We start from the raw sequence: 16,684 nt of genomic DNA, 5'->3' as shown, positions 1-16,684 counted from the left end.
AATTGCCCCTCCACCCCACTAAATAAATTGCCGGTTTTTGTTAGAAGAATTGGTGGATTTGAGAAAAAGGCTTCAGCTTTATTTTACAAGACCATCATCTACGTACTGGAAGTGACTGGTTAGGATTAAGTTGTGTGTATAAATAAATCTAATCATGCTAGTAGACTTGCTTAAAATTTATGTAGTAAGGCTCTACTGATTGGAATATGTGTGACTGCCAGATAGTGTTTATTTACTTTCTAGACTGATGTTCTGACTTAATTCTTAGCTTGCTGTGTATTTTGTGTCTATATTTTGTTTCTGGGTTTTTACTGACATCATGTATTTTCATTTTATTTGTATTCTAGTCTTGATTTTCCGTTTTTGTTACTTTGTGAGCTACTCAGAGACTTTTAAAAATATTATACAGTCTGTAAATTGGATGGCTGGATAGATGGATGGATGGATGGATGAATGAATGAATGAATGAATGAATAACTAATTCTGCCACAGAAATCAAGGCATTGTACAATATAAAATGATGTCTTTACAATCCAAGGGACATGACATGAAAGGGAAAAGGACTTGGAAGGGAAGAGGCAAAATAAGCAAATGTAGGTTCCCAAAACATTCATCCTGCTATATAATGAAGTGACATGACGACCTGTGGAATGGCTGATGGTGAAGGCAATTCTGGGAGGGGAGGAGACAAATGTCACGTGGACCCAGGAAGTCTTGGACAGAGGGCCTCAGTGTCTCACTTCCACTCAGATGGTCGAAGATGAAGGCAAGTTCTGGGAGGTAGGAGCTACCTGGCAATTGGTCTTCGCCAGGCTGAGGGAAGGGGCTGTACTGTCTTGCCTGTCCCTCTGATATTTGGGGGGAACCCATGATGCCATGAGGTAGGCCCGAGAAGGAAATCAGAGATTAATCATTTCATCTGGAGGAGAATAACAGGCATCTGACAGATATGAAATAAAGCTGAAGCCAAGCTCTTCCGTCCCACTGAAGACCGAAAGCTCCTCATTTCAGGAAGAGCAATTTGCTTTGTAGACGTATTTTGCCTCCAGCCAGAAACCATAGACTGCCTGTCCCTGCTGAAAACAAGAGGACTTCTTTTCTGATGAGTCAGCAGGGGGCATTATCTGGTTGCCGATAGCTTGCTTGAACTTGCCTTCTGCTACTGGGGCAGGGGATTTTGTGGTTTGTTTTCTGGACCCTTGGCGAGTCGCCTGAAGCCTATATCTGATGCTTATTGGGGTAAAGACTGTTTTTGTTGCTTATCGTACAACAGGGGCAATAATTCATTTTCTCTCCCTCTTGCCCCTTTTTTAAAAAATCACAGTCTTGCCTTCCTGGAGATTGTTCTTGGCCAAGATGTGAAATGGCAGGTGTTTAGCTTGGTCACAAGTATCTTTGACAATGAAGCACAAACTGTGGGGTAGGGTTGGGGCACCTCAGACCCTGGAGTGCAAAAGTGGCCCTTCAGGCTTCATTACTTGGCCCTCTGAACCCTTCACAGGCCGTGCCACTCTCTGGCCCTGCTTCACACCCCAGTTTTTTTATGCCTGGTCAGAAAGCCTCTTTGAATGCTTCAGGCTTGTCTGGATGGAGGCCAGAGAGTGTGTGTAGAAACTGGTTTCCTGTAGAAAGGTAAAATTTGCATTCATTGCTCTTCCCAATTCTGCCTCTGGCCCCACCCGGCATTGGCATGTGACCCACGGAAGTTTGCCCAGGAGGGAATGAGGGCTGGAAAAGTTTCCCCACTCCTGCTCTAGGGTGATCTGAAGATGGAAACATGGAGCAGAATTAATTCTGATTTTGATGGCTAGTAGGTATAAGCCTTTTTGTTGTTGTTGCCCTTGTATTTTTAACAGCTTTCATTTTTTTCCAAGCTCTCAAAGGTCAAGACTAATGTAACAGGATGGATGTAATTAGATTTTTGCAGGTGGTAGCCTCCAAGGACAAAGCTAAAGGGCTTTGATCAAATATTATTTTTAGCCAAATAGGTCCCCTTCTTTGATTCGGCCCAGAGCAATGTGAGCTGCATAATTGGTGTGAATAAATTTGGGGTGTGTACCTAGATAACTTGAGCAGTAATAGGACTTCTGTGGAGGGACAAAACTCCTTGTGGGCTTTTCCTCATGGGAACCAACTCTTGGGGATGCTCGAGCACTAGGTTTTCTGCATTGAGAGGGGTGGGAGAGTTTGGATCAGATGGCCCATGAGTCTTTCTCCAATGCTATTATCTCGAGGACTGAGCTCAAGAGAAACAAACTACAGTGGTACCTCAGGTTAAGAACTTCTTAACTCAGGTTAAGAACGTTCTGGAGGTCCGTTCTTAACCTGAAACTGTTCTTAACCTGAGGTACCACTTTAGCTAATGGGGCCTCCCGCTGCTGCCACACCGCCGCCACACAGTTTCTGTTCTCATCCTAAAGCAAAGTTCTTAACCTGAGGTACTATTTCTGGGTTAGGAGAGTCTGTAACCTGAAGCGTCTGTAACCCGAGGTACCACTGTAGTTGTATCAGTTTGGAGAAAGAAGTTGTCTCTGAGCAGCTGGGGTCATCACATCCAACCCCTCCACATGCAGTTTTTCTACTTAGAAAAAAAAATGTTGGTATTTTTTATATATAAAAAAATCAAAACAAGGTGCATGATTGCAAAAACATAAAAACAAAATCTAAACTGCATTTTTAGCTGGCTTTGGTGGCAAGTATGTTTCACGTTTGCAGTAATAAGGTAAATTAATATGAGACTGCTTTTCAGGAGAACCCCACTTCCCAAAACAAAACACAACCCTGGACTAACCTCTGTTTCTATGGATTGCAAATATTGCATGCCCCGTGATTTTCACCTTCCATTAGCAAAGACATGATGACTTTGGAAATCATCAGAAAACTTCTGAATATCTGTCTCTGCAGGCAGTTTCACTGGTTCTGCTGGATGATGGGTGATGATAGGCTTCCAATTCACTTGTAGTTATTTATTATATTTATAGTCATCCCAGATGCTCAGGGCTGTAGACATTGTTCTTCCTTAGTTTATCCTTGCAACAACCTGTGAAGCAGATGAGGCTGAGAGATGAGTGACTTTCTCAAGTGTATTTCTGAGTTTTGCGGCTGCGAGGAGATTTGTATTTGGGCTACTCCAACATGCTAACCCAGGAATGGAGAATTTGTGGCTCTCCAGGTGTTACTGGACTCCAGTTCCCATCAGCCCCAGCTAGCATAGCCAGTGGTCAGGGATGCTGGATGCTGTAGTCAAACATCATTTGGAGGTTCAGGTAGGTAGCTGTGTTGGTCTGACGCAGTCGAAATAAATAAAAAAATTGTCCAATAGCACCTTAGAGACCAACTAAGTATGTTCTGGGTATAAGCTTTCGTGTGCATGTATCTGAAGAAGTGTGCATGCACACAAAAGGTTATACCCAGAACAAACTTAGTTGGTCTCTAAGGGGCTACTGGACAATTTTTTTATTTATCATTTGGAAGGCCATAATTTCTCTGTCCCTGATCTGCCCTCAATGTCAAGTTGAGGATGCAAAGTGCTTGCTTCTCTTACCTTGATTTCTGCTCTCTCACATTGAAGCCCCTACAGCAGGCATGTCCAAAGTCCATTTTGGGGGCCTAATCCAGCCCACTGGTCGGTTTATTCTGGCCCCTGTGGCAGTTTATTTCTTGGGGTAAAATCCTAAAAGAAGGTCAACAACTTCAATCCTAAAAAAAGCTCATCCCCCAAAAAGCTCAACAATTTCAGTCGGCCCTCACGCATGTTCATGTCATCAAATCCGGCCCTCTTTGGGGAAAAAAATAAAAATTTGGATGCTCCTGCCCTATAGCTTATGCTGAGAAGGGCCACTTCTTATGATGTTCTGCCAGTCCTGGGTATTTCAGTGATGGTTACCGGGTACAGACCTACACCAAGCTACGGGAATCTGTCACTCTCCAGATGGTTTCTGCAGCACCCTTCAACCCTCACTGTTGGCCATGCCCGGCAGCTGGGCTGAGGGAAGTTGGAGTCCAACAACAATCTAGAAGGTTACAGACTCATCATTTCTGGCCTAGGGCAGTAGCAACGTCAACAACAATGACATGTTAGACAGAGTGAATGGTAAGACAGGAACAACAGGCCAGGCCCACGCTCCTGCTCTCAACAACTGCCTTCCATTCCGATTAGTCAGAGTTTTATAAACCTAGATAAAGTAGGCCGTGGATTTCTAAACTAGTAGGTGTCATGGGGTTATTAGAGCCATTCCCATCTCTCACTCTCCACCTGATTTTGGGAGTTATGTTCTTACCCTGCCCTTCCTCCCACAAACTGAAGGCAGCGGACGTGGGTGATCTCATTCTGTTTTTCCCTCTCACAGCAGCCCTCTGGACTGAGAGATGATTAGGTGGTCAAGGGCCATGCAGTGAGCTTCATGTGAGGATTTGCAGGGCTGGCCCAAGTCATTTTGTTGCCTGGGGAAGACAAGATGGCGCTCCTGCCTCTCCCAGAAACCAATTGGCCTGGCTGTTGAATTTTAATTCAACACTGGTGCACTGCAGCACCAACCACCCACATGTAAGGGTAGTAGACTATCACAGGCTCAGGGCAGGCCATAGGACACACAGAGTTCTGTTCTCCCAAGACCTTGTCACTGCTTTTTCACCACAAATGCAGATCTAGGCCCTAGACACAGAGCTTCTGGGGTGCTACAGCAGGAAGCACAGCTACGGCATCCAATGGAAGGCGGGCGCAGGCGGGATTTTGGCATTGCACAGGGTGGAATATGAGATGCCCTGGCCCACCACTGTTCACCGCTCTGCTTGGTGACGATTCAAATAAAAGCAGCATGCAATGCATGCATCTATCAAAATAATGAATGGAGAAACTTTGGGAGTTCGTTGCGTTGGCTAAATCAACTCAGTATCTTAGATATAGAGAACAAAAACAAAGGTATGAAAGCTTTGTGGTAAGATGGATTTTAAAAAGCAAAGTACAGCAAAAAAAAGTACAGATGTGGACAAATGTAAAGTATCAGTTTATAATGCATTAAGAACTGAAATCCATAGCTTTGTTATGAGTTGGCAGTTAACATGTCTTCACCAGGGCAACACTTTCCCTTTGTATTTCGTAGTATGGCTTATAATATTTGCAATTAATTATAGTTATTGATAAAACCGTAATGTGCTAAGGACATTTACCAGTTAAAAAATAATTTTAACACATAACATTCACTTATGTAATGTTTCCTTTTCAGTGGAATAATTAAATGTGTTTCCAGTATGGTAGATAAAAAAGCTACATATTGGGTATTTAGTGAGGGTGCCAGTACAACCTTCTGATGTGTCCTGTGAATAAAGCACATTCAGCCACTGCCTGCTAGGAAGGCTAAAAATGGACCTGTGATACCTTAGGTTTGTCTTTTCTGTTTTGTATAACAGGTTCCTGGCTGGGGTCTTGAGTTGTGAGCACTTCGAATGTTCTGAATCCCAGCAGGTCTTAAAGAAACAATACCTAAGAGCTGTGTGTTTCGAGGTTGTTGTCGTTTGCTCCAGATACTAAATTCCATGCATCTGTTGGGTTAGTTCACACAGGCAACCCAAAAGTAGGCAGAAGCGAACGAAAGACCCTGTTGTTCCACTGGCAACATTGCTTGTGATTTGCATTTCTGCCCGTATGGAACCTTGTGGGTCTGTGTCCCCTGCAGCCGTCCAGCCCTGAGCAACATGTAGACAGGAATTCTGCCTCTTCTAAAGCTGCGTCGCAAGGGCCTGGCATTGTTTTCGCAGTAGGAATTCGAATGCTACAAGGAAGTACAAGAACAATAAGCAGAGTGTGTGAGGCTGAGAGCCAAGCGACCAAGTTCCGGAGCATAGCAGTAAAGTGTCAAGAATCCAGCAGTTTACTCACCCTGCCATAGCACATAATTTTATGTCCCCCGCCTAACGAAAATGCAGTCCCAGTGAAATTGCAGGAGGGCATTTAGCTAGTGAGGTGCCTAGCTGTGACTCAGTGTCTGGCTGAAATGGGTGGGGTATCTGTCATTTCTGATTAACTCGACGACAGGGCTTCCTGACGTGCAAATCATAACTTGACTTGCCTGTCCCCTTGGCCTGTCCTTCACTCCCAGAGGCAACCAGTTGCTGAATGGAACAAGGAGAAGGGTTCAAGTTGGGCTAAGAAGAGAAGAGAGAGGCCTGCAATCTTGTTGTCGTCAACAGCTTCATGTGAGAAGCCCCTAAGACAGGAACGGGGAACCAGTGGCTCTCCAGATGTTGCTGGATTTCAGCTCACATCAGCCCCAGCCAATGATCACAGAGTGATGGGAGTTATAGTCCAACCACGTCCTGAGGACCACAGGTTCCCCATCCCTGTCCTAAAAGAATTTCAAGACTTGCAGCAGGCTCTTGGTCAAAGTCAAACACGTAAACTGCATTTCGATATTATAACTGCTTTAGAATGTGTCCCCCCCCAAAAAAAAATAAAAAATAAAAAATATGTGGATCTGTTTGCCTCCCTTGGCTCATTTGGAAAGAAGGGTAGGATATATATTGATGATGATAATGAATATATAGGGTGCTTTGATGCAGGTGATGGGAGCTGTGGCCTTGATTCAATGTACAGCTAAAAAGTGGCTTTTGCAGTACAGCAAACAAGAGAGCTGGCCTTTGCAGTTACGGCACTCAGACCTTGGATCGGCTTGTTTTGAGAAGTTCATCTGGGGCCAGGATTTCTACCCACTCTTTCTGCAGCAAAACACAATTGAAGCAGCTGGTGCAGATATTAAAAGAACAAAAAAATGCAAACAGCAGTTGAAGTAGACATAAAAGAGGCCAAATTAGTAAAATGCATGTGCTGGCTTTTAAAATCTTTGAATTGACTTAGTGGTTGTTGTTGTTGTGAACTGCATTGGATGCATTTCATTGCAGAAAGGTGGATTAGACATTCTTGCAATAATAAGAATAGGCACTGTAAGCAGTAGTATCTGAGAAATTCTAGTGGTCACCCCATATACCAGGGGCAGAAAACCTGAATCTCCTGCAATCCCAGTGTTGTATTACAACACCCATCATTTCTTGCCATTGGTCACTCCGGTTAGGGCTGATGGGAAGGCCACAACTTGCCCATCCCAGCAATGTGTTAATACTGACTTTTCCCGCCAAGTCTGGATCCTTATGTAGCCAAAACAGCACTATCTTGCAGAAGAAACTAGGCATTAGCATGCTGTGGGGGGAACTCCCAAGCTTTGCAGAAGCACAACAAACTTTAGAGGGGAGAAAGATAAGGGGCCAAAGGGCCCTCTCAAACAGCCTGCAGAGGGGCTGAGCATGCAAATTGGGCCTGGAGGACAGGAAAGACTCATGCTTCATATTGTGAGATCACTACAGTTACAAACCGGGGCATTTCCCTTTTCTGAAAGTATATTTCGGGTTTAGGGGAAATGTAAGGTGACAATAGGCCTTTAGGCTGCAGCCAATGAACGAAGGTTGCCAATGGAGCTCAGTCCAAAGTGATGATAATATGTGAACAAATAAAAGTTCAGGTTTGAGAAACCTCAAATGGCCAGCGTCTTCCTTCCTCGTCTTTCAAAGCTGGTGCATTAACTACTTAGGATCTATCACAGAGACAAACACTATTTGTCGAATGTCCTGCTTTCTCTGAAGACAAAAAACCCTGACACAGCTTCTTGCTAACAGCCCATGTTTCTGTCAAAAGGCTGCAATCCTATGCATGCTTATTTGGGAATGAGCCCCAACAGATGCAGTATAACCTCCTTTTCAGTCAGCAAGCCTAGAATCCTGCTATAAGTGTTTCTTCTGTGCAGTTAGTATCACACAGAACAAAAACTGAAGTTGAACTAGACCAGAAGTAGGGAACCTCAGGCCTAGGGGCCAAATGTCCTTAAATTCTGATCGTACCTCTTGCTTGCCTCAGTGGTGGATAGAGAGGGATGCGGGAATGTGTGTAGAAACAGGCCTACAATGCAAGAGTAAAATGCACATTTGCTGCTGTGTTCAACTTTAAGCATTGGCATGCGGCCCCCAGAAAGTTTCCCAGAAGGAAATGAGGCCCTAAAGCTGAGGTAGGTTCCCCAACGCCACCTGTTTCAGGGGTGGACTAGGAGTGGGGAGACCTGACCTCAAATTCCAGCTCAGCCATAAAGCACACTTTGGGATGAAGGGGGAATGCTGCTTCGACCCAGTCACTGTGCAAACACAAAAAGGACAGAACAACATCCTTCAAGGCCAGACCATAGCCTGCACCTGACTTGGCTTCTAGGCTAACTCAGGGCTGTCTCAGGTTCCAGGCTGGACCGGTGACGGAATAATTTATTGCTTGCTGAAATGCCCCGAGATGTGAAGATGGACCCTGATTCATTTGATGGTTTTACTAAGGGATTAGTGACCAGGGGTCAGCAAACATTTTCAGCAGGGGGCCGGTCCACTGTCCCTCAGACCTTGTGAGGGGCCGGATTATATTTTGAAGAAAAACAAGTGAACGAATTCCTATGCCTCACAAATAACCCAGAGATGCATTTTAAATAAAAGGACACATTCTACACATGTAAAAACACGCTGATTCCCGAACCGTCTGTGGGCCGGATTTAGAAGGCAGTTGGGCTGTATCCGGCCCCTGGGCCTTAGTTTGCCTACCCATGGAGTAGAATTGGTTTGTCAACAGCGGTTAGATCGCTTAATGGAACTTCCATGTTGAATTGCTGTCAACATCTGAATACTAGGGGGTGGGGAGGACAGCATGGGAGAGTTTTCGAAAAAGATTAAGTGGCTTCTAAAGCAAACATAAATGCTTTGTCTCTGTGCCCTGCTTGTGGTTGGCCGTGTTGGGAATGCATGGCTCGGCTAGATGAGCCCTGAATCTGATCCAGTAGGTGCTCTTTTTGCACCGGCAACTTTCTAAAGCCGCTTGGGCTCATCTTTTTAAGTCAGTGGCAACCTGTTCTGTCGCTTCTGCTGCTACGAGCTCCCAAAGCTTGCACTTGGCACACAAAGAGGAGCTGGCTCTGTGTTTAGAGGTCATCTTGGGTTATCTCCCTCACTCCTCTTCAACCATTGCCAGCCATTCTGAGCACTGTGCGCGCTCACAGTTTTTGGCCGCTCAGATTCTTTTGGTCTTGGTAAAGCGCCTTCTCCTTGGTTAGTTCAGTGGTAGAGAGTCTGCCTTGCATTAGAAGGTCCCTGGTTCAAGCCCAGGGAGAGCAGGGGAAAAGCTGCTGCCTCAAACTGGGCAGTTCCTGCCAGTTAGTGTAGACAGTATTGAGCTACATGGACCAATGAGTTAGCACAAGGCCATTCACTGTTTGGAAACTGGTTTGGCTCACTTGGTTTTAATGTGTACAGAGCCGTTAACCTCTCTTTGCTGGTGTGCTTGCTCTCTGCTCGTGTTAGATACAGTGGTACCTCAGGTTAAGTACTTAATTTGTTCCGGAGGTCTGTACTTAACCTGAAACTGTTCTTAACCTGAAGCACCACTTTAGCTAATGGGGCCTCCTGCTGCCGCTGCGCCGCCAGAGCACGATTTCTGTTCTCATCCTGAAGCAAAGTTCTTAACCTGAAGCACTATTTTTGGGTTAGCAGAGTCTGTAACCTGAACTGTATGTAACCTGAAGCGTATGTAACCCGAGGTAACTCTAGCCTGCACTGCATGGGCGATTTTATGGGGTGTGAGACAAGACAATAGCTATGCTTGCGACACAGGTTGGACTAAATAGCCCTTAAAGTCCTTTGAACTCTTTTGCCTTCTAATGAAGATTGAAGAGGTTATCGCAAGGAAGCTGGTTTTGTAAACAAGTTCCTAGTCCTCATATGTGTGTGTGTGTGTGTTTACAAGAAATATATTTAGCAATGGGAGGAATGTGCTAAGAGGAGATGACATTGTGAAACATCCCAGTCAATTTCGTTTGATTGGATGCATATCTCTTGGCTATTTCCATTGACGGGAAAGTACCTTCTCTTTTTAAACGTCCGGCTTACCTTGATATGCCCAACCAAATTTTTCCTGCAGCCAGCCATGTTGGCTGCAGCTGTGTGCATATAACTGAAAAAAACTTGTGTGCAGTTATTATTCCCCACCCCCACCCCTTACAAGGGCATCAGATCAGCAGGAAAACTTTGCTTTTCGTGGAGCATGTGTAAACTGCTGCAATTAAGCCTATGTTTGCAGGACATAAAGGTCCAGTCATGACCGACTCAGGGGTTGCGGCGCTCATCTCATTTTATTGGCTGAGGGAGCCAGTGTACAGCTTCCAGGTCATGTGGCCAGCATAACTAAGCCGCTTCTGGTGAACCAGAGCAGCGCACGGAAACACCGTTTACCTTCCCACCGGATCGGTACCTATTTATCTACATGCACTTTGACATGCTTCTGAACTGCTAGGTTGGCAGGAGCAGGGACTGAGCAACTGGAGCTCACCCCGTCATGGGGATTCGAACCGCCAACCTTCTGATCGGCAAGTCCTAGGCTCAGTGGTTTAACCCACAGTGCCACCTGCGTCCCTTTGCAGGACATAAGTGACTACAAATTTTCCTGGTGTTCTCAGGATAAGAGAGAAAGCTAGACAAGGAATATTGGGCTGGGGGTGTCTCTGATAGCTGCTTAACTTAAGGGAAGAGCCATAGACACGTGAGGGGAAGCCCCACCTTCCATGGATGATAAGATCAGGTGGTACATGGCCTGGATTGTTAAATAGAACACTTCCAAGTCCAGGGTCTGTTTCCCCCTGGAATTCATGGAATCTAAAGAGCAGCAGCAGTAACATCTAAGGGCTGGGGAGAAAGACATTTTTTACCATTCCCACCCCTGCCTTCATCAGTCATTGCCGCCTTATATTTAATTTAAATCTTGCTAAGTTTATTGTGTCTTAGAGTCATAGAATTGTAGAGTTGGAAGGGATCCTGAGGATAATTTAGTCCAACCCCCTGCAATGCCAGAATATGCAGCTGACCCATATGGAGATCAGACACGCAACCTTAGCATTATCAGCACCATGCTCTAACCAACTGAGCTATCATCAGCTACTTTAGAGACCAGCTGCTGGACAGAGAAACAGCAAATAGGTATTTTACATAGAATTGAGATGGGGAACCTGTGGTCCTATGACCAAGTCATTCCACCTGCACAACACCTAGTGTCATATATGACGGTAGGTGTGGGGCAGGTAACAAGAGGCTTGGACAAGAGGAACTTTGTAGGCAGCACCAATCAGCTGATTGGCGGTGCCTGCAAGACTCCTTAGGACTACAATTCCCATCATGCCTGACCACTGGTCCTGTTAGCTAGGGATGATGGGAGTTGCAGTCCAAAAACAGCTGGAGGGCCAAGTTTGGCCAACACTACCTTAGGCACAAGCTGACAGTCAGAACTTGGGAAGCAATGTAAGGCTTCTCACGCACTGACAATCAGCTGATCTTCAACATTTGAGAAGACCTACTGTGCAAAGGGCTTTGCATACACTGCCAGCTAGTTGACGGTTGGTGTTTTGCTCACTGTTCTGTCAACACAGTTTGATTTCAAGCTGCACACTCACCTGGCATTATTATGTTGCCAGGTGATTGACAGGGAAGCAGCCCAGGCCCATTTCCCTACCTCTGTTCTACCGTCTTTAACACTACAGTTTTCTATAGTAATTGGGGCTCTGTGTGTATTCCACAGTTCTGGGACCACACCATGCTAGTGAAGAATTCAGCATCCTCAGCATTATTGTCTATTTTCTGTCCTTTAAGGGTGCATAGGTAACTTTGAAAGGTGTGCCAGATCAAATCAAAAGGAGCCAGAAGCGTAATTAAACTGAAATTTGCAGGGATGCATATTGCACAATCGCGCAGAATGTGCAGATCAATATTGGTAGAATTCTGTTTGGGTGAAAGGACTTACAAACAAGAAAGGTGGCTGCAAAGCCTATATACAGTGGTACTTCAGGTTAAGAACTTAATTTGTTCCAGAGGTCCGTTCTTAACCTGAAACTGTTCTTAACCTGAAGCACCACTTTAGCCAATGGGGCCTCCTGCTGCTGCTGCACCACTGCGCAATTTCTGTTCTCATCCTGAAACAAAGTTCTTAACCCGAGGTACTATTTCTGGGTTAGCGGAGTCTGTAAACTGAAGCATCTGTAACCTGAAGCATATGTAACCTGAGGTACCACTGTATATGCTTATTCCCTGGATATTCCAAGTGAAATTTGGTGTGTGGCTAATGGAAGATGGTTCTTTTGCCACCACTGTGGAAGTGCAGGGGGCCTTTCCAGACTGTCCTTCCACGCCGGAGAACTGTGACTGTGAGCAGCCCAGTGTTGATGATCCTGGGAATGCTCCTCCTATTGAGAGGGAATATAACAATAACTATTATTATTATTATTAATTTATTATTTATACCCTACCCATTTGGCTGGGCTTCCCCAGCCACTCTGAGCGGCTTCCAACAAAATATCAAAATAATGTAATACATCAAACATTAAAAGCTTCCCTAAACAGGGCTGCCTTCAGGTGTTTTCTAAAAGTCTGGTAGTTGTTGTTCTCTTTGACAACTGGTGGGAGGGCATTCCACAGGGCAGGCACCACTACCGAGAAGGCCCTCTGCCTGGTTCCCTGTAACTTGGCTTCTCGCAGCGAGGGAACCGCCAGAAGGCCCTCTGTGCTGGACCTCAGTGTCAAGGTAGAACGATGGGGGTGGAGGCGCTCCTTCAGATATACTGGACCAGCTGTATTTAATGGTAGTCCTTGTCTGCATAGACCTACTGAAATTAATGAACAATGACTAAGTTAGGCATATTAATTTCAGTGGAACTACTCTGAGTAAAACGTAGTTGGAAATAGTTCTTAACGTTGAATAGCATTCATGCTTCATAGAGTGTAAACATCAGTCGCTGCCTTCAACTAATGTGGAGTTGGTGTGCAGATGGTGGTTATTTTTAGAGGGTTTCTCAAGATGACCTGTTTATTTAGTATTCATCCTAATTTGCTTGCACAAGGCTTACATGGTGGTTAGATTATGTCTGGTCTTTATTGAGCATTTGTTCTGATTTGTTTACAGGGCACTTACATAACAATAAGCATTCAAAAACTGCTAGTGCATTTGCAAATTTAAGCAGGGTCTGATATGGTTTCAAATTGGATGCAGGACCTCATGCTAAGATTCCTGCTTTGCGGGGGGGTTGGACTAGATGACCCTTGGGGTCTCTATTCCAACTCTACAATCTTTCATTCATTCTGATTTGCTTGTGGGGTGTTTATACACCATCCTGTTAATCATTAGTTCAATGCATTTCCCTGTCACTTTCCAAACCACACTTTTTATTTTTATTTTTTAAAAGTGGGTTTGTCGTGCTTCAATCCACTTTAAATGCACAAACCTAAAGTACCAGCGTGCACTTGAATTCCTCCTGTAAAAGAACTGACAGCCAGGAGGCGGTGATGTCTGTGGGGGCATGTCACAAGTCCATCACCTGCCCCCCTCCCTCTGTTCTTCTTCCCTTCATTGTCTGTGAATTTTCCCTGTCTAGCACTTGAAGAGATCAAAGGTCCTAAGGAAACAACAGCCCAGACAGCAATGGACTTGTGACAGGCTCCTACTAAAATCACAGGTGCCAGCCATCATTACCCATGTTTCTTAAGATAAACACAGTAATTGCTCTCAAATGATTTTGAGTAGTCATAGGGCTTGAGGACAAGGAACCCTGTGAATAACATCAAATAGCCATTTGCACCACAAGATTGCTCATTGGGATAGCATCACTTGGCTCTTTGGCAACTGAAGGCAAAATGTCGCAAGGGCTAATCAGACCACAAGGCTAGCGTGGCCCCTTTTATTATGTAGGGATGAATGGGGATTTGCTGCAGAGGACTAGTCCTGGTAGATCCCTCTGGGATAGCTGTGCGAAGGAGCCTTCAGTCAAGAAGCACATTAGGAGTAAAGGTCCTTGCAGTTACATTTCCCATGGTGTCTGTTAAGTGCTGGGTCCTTCTAGGTCACATTCAAAAGTCATCCTTTCCCATCTGGTTTCTGCACCGTCTGTGAGATGGAGAAGACGTCAGTTGACCCGGTGTATGATCTTTGTATTGAGCTTCGTATTGAACCAATGGCTTCAAGTTCCAAGAAAGGAGATTCATAAAAAACTTTCTGACAGTAAGAGCTGTTCGGCAGTGGAACAGACTCCCACGAGAGGCGGGGGACTCTCCTTCCTTGGGCCATCCAACTTCTGCTTTAAAACCTCCATCTGTCATGGATGCTTTAGCTGAGTTTCCTGCATTGCAGGGGGTCGGACTAGATGATCCTCGGAGTCCCTTTCAACTCTACAGTTTCATGATTCTATGAACTTGTTAAGGGAAATTCCTCCTTTCTGGTCTTGCTGGATCTGCCTGTAGCTTTCGGTACCGTAGACCATGATCTTCTGTTGCGTTGCCTGCTACATTTGACAAGTGTTTAGGAGAATGCCTTCCAAATGATTTGCTTTAGCAGTTCCACCGAACGATCCAATTGATTTCATCTGTCAATGTGAATTGATAGGAGGGTGATCAAAATATATTGCTACACTGATGAGACCTCACTCTAAATATATTGTGAGTTGCTTTGGGACTGTTCATGTGTAAAGTGACCCATAAATGAAACAATTAAAAATAACAGAACATTCAGGATCAAGTTACAGGGTTGTTTACAGCTGATAATGAGTACACAATCTGTGTACATTGGTACCTCCAGTTACGAACTTAATTAGTTCCGGAGGTCCGTTCGTAACCAGAAAACGCTTGTAACATGAGGCGCGCTTTCGCTAATGCTGCCTCCTGCTCGCATCCCAAGGCAAAGTTTGCAGCAAGGGGCATCTACAGTGGTGCCCCGCAAGACGAATGCCTCACAAGACGGAAAAACTGCTAGACGAAAGAGTTTTCCGTTTTGGAGGTGCTTCGCAAAACGAATTTCCTATGGGCTTGCTTCGCAAGATGAAAATGTATTGCGAGTTCCTGCGGGTTTCCCCCCCCCTTTTTCTATGCCGCTAAGCCGCTTATCCACTAAAAGCCGCTAAAAGCCGCTAAACCGCTAATAGCGCTAATCCGCTAAGCCGTCAATGGGCTTGCTCCGCAAGACGAAAAAACCGCTAGACGAAGAGACTCACGGAACGGATTCTTTTCGTCTTGCGAGGCACCACAGTACTTCCGGGTGAATGGAGGGCATAACCCAAAGCATTCGTAAGGAGTATGGTACATAACACGAGGTACCACTGAACACAAATAGTTGAAATGCACAAATGAACAAGCTGCACTCTTTCACACAACAACTTGAACATGTATAGAGACAACTTGTACCTGGGTTCAGTGTAATGTGTCAACAAGCTTTGTCTTTGTCCTGAAAGAGGGTCTGAATGTCATGTTCAAATGGCTGAGAGTGAATAAGTTAAAATTGAACCTAGACAAGCTGGAGATGGGGATGGTTGAGAAATAGCCTTAGTCTGGAGGGGATCAGCCTACCGGTGACCAATAGGGTTTTTGTGATCCTCGGTTTTCATGTTAAGAGCCTAGGATCCAGTAATACTGGATCCAGTAATACTGTATCCTAGTGCTGTTGCCAGGAGGTGCTCCCCCCCCCAATCTTGGGCTAATTAGGAGGCCATTTTATGGCAAGGCGAGACCTTGCTACATGCCAATCCATGCTTCTGAAACTTTGAGCCTTGATTACTGCAGTTGGTTTCACATGGGACTACCCATAAAGATGACTTGGAAGCTTCAGCTGTCATAGAACACTGCTGCACACCTTCTGACATATGGACACAGGGAGTTGTCTTCTGCCAAGTTGGACTATTAAAGACCACTGTTGTTTCTATAATGACTGGCAGTGGTTTTCCATGAGTTCAGATCAGACATGAGGTGGTAGTACACAGCCGTCATGAATGGTAGCCATTGGTAGACTTCCGCTCCATGAATTTGTCTGTTTTCCCTTTTAAAGCCATCTGTGCTGGTGGACCATCGCACCTTGCAGCACTGAATCCCATAGTTTAGCTATGAGCTGTGTGATATCCACCCAACATGCAACTTGGGTTTTCCTGGGATTACGTGAGAGGCCTGTGTCCCATTTTCTCCATGCCACGTAAAACAGTATGCACAATATGCACCTCTAGCACATTCCCCATGTTCCTAAAACTAAAAAGCAACCTTTCCCAATAGGCGAATTGCTCCAACCCCTTTCTCATTTCCTCCTGGCCCCCTTTCTGCACCTTCCTCAGCCCCCAGGTACTGAGTGACGGGCAGGGAAGAGGAAATTCCCGACCCTTTTGGGAAAAGAACAGCTCCCCTTTGCAAAACTGGAGAACTGCATTATAACCTTGTGACTCACACCTGAGGTGGGAATTGGGACAGAGACTTCTGCCCTTGCAAACAGATGGCATCAGGATACCATTGGAAAGGAAGGTCACTGCCAAATAAAAGGAGGATACAGGAGTATATTTTTGGCTTGCTCATATATGTTGTGTCATCATAAAATTGGGCATTCCTTTCTCTTCCCTCCCCCTTTGTCACTTTTGTGGGGACTTTCTCTGTTGTTTTCCTCCTTCCCCTTGGCATAATGGGACTCATTATGATCAGAGCTGAGAATGTTGCATACCTTTGCAAATACGCAGCCCACCCCCACCCCTTCAAGGCTGAGTTGGGGAGGCGAGGGGCTGCATTATCTTGAAATTCTGGACATGGAACACTGCCTATGCCTTCTGCTCAA

The 16,684-nt window shown here is 45.2% G+C and overlaps 1 protein-coding gene across 3 annotated transcripts in view; it reads left to right on the top strand.

Annotated features, from left to right (window-relative positions):
- Positions 1-16,684, top strand: part of LUZP1 (leucine zipper protein 1) — a 74,533-nt gene that overhangs the window by 32,790 nt on the left and 25,059 nt on the right. The window lies entirely within an intron of this gene.

This window comes from Podarcis cretensis (assembly GCF_951804945.1).
Source record: "Podarcis cretensis genome assembly, chromosome: 8".
Lineage (NCBI taxonomy): Eukaryota > Metazoa > Chordata > Lepidosauria > Squamata > Lacertidae > Podarcis > Podarcis cretensis.
This window is presented reverse-complemented; position numbering and strand designations above follow the sequence as displayed.